Here is a 3,278-nt window from a genome sequence, read left to right as displayed (position 1 = left end):
TCTTCAAGACTGCGGACCTGGTTGAGGCCTCCTTGTGGCTATTGTGCCACTCTACCTCGCCAAAAGTCTTCCTCTTCCTTGCCGGCCCTCTGTTGCTCCAACCACCACGTCCTCCTCCAGAGATTGATACTCTTGATTGTTGTGTCCAAAAGTAAATGTATCAAACAAAACAAAAGCACCAACAAACAAAAAAAACATTCCGCCGTGATCCGTAAGGCTGTTGGTATTGGCTAATTTTTGGAAGTAGATTTTGGGGCCTCTCTTCACAGCCCACTTTCTACTGAAAGCTTGGCTGAAATCTGTTCTCATGGGGGAACTGGCTGGATTTTGAAATATTAGGAGGCATGGCTGCCAGCATCACGGCAACACGTCAACCATGATCATTTAACTAACAGACCGGTGGTGGTCTTAAAAATTAGAATGTCTAAAATCAATGTGGTCATCATTATCCAACTCTTTTTAATATGATTGAACTATTAAACTGTATGTCATGTGATCTATGTGCCAGTGAAACTTTTTAAATTGAAATAAAAAAGATTGTCAAAATCCAGTAAAAGTAAAGGTTTCAACAGCAGTTCAAAACTTGGACATAAAACATCTTGAGGAAATGAGTCCCTGGGCCTGGGACTCAGGACCACGGTCCACTGGCACAACAGAGTCCACAGAGACAGCGCTCTGAATCCTACTTTGGTGATGTTTCAGTTGGGGGTCTCAGAAATTTATGAGCAGCTCTCTAAGGTGCAACTTTTGGTTTCTCCTTGTCCATAGAAGAGGAGAGATGAAAAACAAAGAGACATAAAAATAGCCCAATGGACCACACTAATCATCAGGCTCCATGAACCTGACACCAGATAAGCTTGTTGATGCCCGGCTACCACTGCCAACTGCCCTGAAACAGACGGCATTAAAAGGTACTGGATAATTAGAATGATACAGAGGAGATTAGCATGGCCCCTGCGCAAGGATGACACATAAATTCGTGAAGCGTTCCATATGTTTTATGGATTGTGATAAGAATTGTACGAGGCCCCAATAAAATGATTTTAAAAAAGGTACTGCATAGAACGTGAGCCAAATGTGGAGCAGAAAGAAAAAGCATAAAAGAGAGCAGGCTTCCTGGTTGGATCAAGATGCTGAAAACTATGATCCTTACACACCCTTCAGGTCTGGAACTGGACTCCTTCTCAGGGCTCTGTTTTCAGCCAAACAAGAGATAGGTCTGTAAGGGGAACAACAACACTAGGCAGGTGCACACACTAGGCAGGTGCACACACCTTAGGATAATGAACCATTTGAGATCAAAGGGGCAGCATTTACTCGAGAAGGAAATTCAGAAAGGCGAGGAAAGGAGGCATGAAAACAGGAAACCCCAGAGAGGAAGGGAGGCAAATGCGGTTCATTAAGAAGATTGCAATGAATGAGATGTACCACAGGTGTATACATTGTTGCAACTGATATCTGCTCTATAACCCTGTGCTCAAATCACAATACAAAATTGATACAAAGCAACAATAACCAAATTGGGCAAGCCTGTGTAACCAGTCCTTCTGATGAGATGGTCCTGCTTTTCATGGTTCACCTGCATAGTTTTGTTTGTTAGAAATGAGCAGCATCAAACCAGGTGTTGTTAACAATGCATTTTTAAAAGCTGTAAGGTTTCAGAGTTTCCGACCTGTTTGCCTTCAGACTTATCCCTGGCCTTTCCTTCCCGGTGTTGCTCCCTAGCTGATCTGTGTATGCTGTGCTTCCCTAGCATGGGGACCATGGGCTGGGAGGTGGAGTTCTAAAGGATGGGAGAAGCCAGGGTGTGCCTCATCGTACCCTTCTCTGACTTCACCAGGGGCGAAGAGGGGACCACCAGCTCAAGGCTGAATTCTGTGAGGCAGAAGTCAGACATGCCCGCACCCTCCAAACCTCTTTACCCGGTCACTACACCAATGACCCCCCACTGTGCTGTACTTCTCTGCTGGGCTTGAGAATCTATTGCAGTGACTATACCGATCCCACAGGCCATGATCATGATTATGGAATTTATTGGAGAAATTAAAAGTAAAATGTCAGTAATTATGGCCCTTCTAACCAGAATTCCTTATGTGATATATTGTCACTTTGGTCTCCACGCTTGTGACTATCAGCCCAGTTGGGAGGGAGTTCATTGCTATCCTAATGAACAAGGTCACTGTAGGATTAAGTCCTGAAAGAGAGAAAGGCCCTTAATGAGATAGATCGGCACAGTGGCTGCAACAATGGGCTCAAGCATAGAACAATTGTGAGGATGGTGTGAGACTGGGCAGAGATTTGTTCAGTTGTGCATAGGGTTGTTATGGGCTGAAACCACTACAAGCCCTGACTTTAGTAGAGGGTGTTACCTAAGCCCCACCTTTGTTTCCTTGGGGGTATGGTCTGTTAAAATGATAAAATATACACCTCCAACAAAGCCATTCCTCTGTGTATAAGAGCCATCTTGGACACAGAGAGAAAGCCTAGGACCATCACAAGAGCATGTTTGACAGCTCTGTCTGAAGTGGTGGAGGCTGAGACTGTAAGCACCAGAAGCTGGCACGGAGACTGTGGGACAGAGCAAAGCTCAAGCTAAGATCAGAGAACAAGACAAGGAAACCGTGAGTCTGAACAGAAGAGCAGCACTGAGGCTGTTGGACTGTGAAACAGGTGACAGGCATGCTTCCTGGTCCAGGGAGACAGAACTCAAGAGACCACAGGGCCAAGAGGCTGAGGACCAGAGAAAGACTTGGCTGCTGACTGAGAAGCAGTGTTGCTGTGGACCAGTGACGGCATCCTTACTGTTTCCTGATCTTGACTGGTGGTGACTTACTAACTTTCCGAGTAAACCCCCTTAATCATGAAGATAGGCTGGCGAGCTCCCCGTGGCCACTGCACTGAATGATCAAACCCAGCATGGATGCAGAGTGGCGCAGGGGGAACTGCCGGTGCTAAAGTAGTAAGGATGGGCTTGAAGGCAGGTCTGCCCCTTGCCTGTGGCAGTAGGGAAGCTAGAGCAGGGCAGATACGCACTCTTCTCCATATCATCCGCGCACAATTAAGGATGTGAAATATTAAGAATGCAGTTCTTTTGCCCAAAGTGCCTCTACACAACTGTGTTGGTAGGCAGACCTCTCTCTGGTCCTTGGCTTCTCAGCCTTTCTTTTTTTTTAAATCGTTTTATTAGGGGCTCATACAACTCATCACAATCCATACATCTATCAATTGTGTAAAGCACATTTGTACATTCATTGTCCTCATCATTCTCAAAACATTTG

At 45.5% G+C, this 3,278-nt stretch overlaps 1 pseudogene; it reads left to right on the top strand.

Moving 5' to 3' along the window:
• The first annotated feature begins 902 nt into the window (after nt 1-902).
• On the top strand, nt 903-999 carry LOC115873073 (annotated as a pseudogene).
• The last annotated feature ends 2,279 nt before the right edge of the window (nt 1,000-3,278 follow it).

Source organism: Echinops telfairi, unplaced genomic scaffold (genome assembly GCF_000313985.2).
Source record: "Echinops telfairi isolate 266 unplaced genomic scaffold, ASM31398v2 ScPeMD7_4;HRSCAF=17, whole genome shotgun sequence".
Lineage (NCBI taxonomy): Eukaryota > Metazoa > Chordata > Mammalia > Afrosoricida > Tenrecidae > Echinops > Echinops telfairi.
Note: the sequence above shows the minus strand (reverse complement) of the source record. Positions and strands in the feature narration are given on the sequence as shown.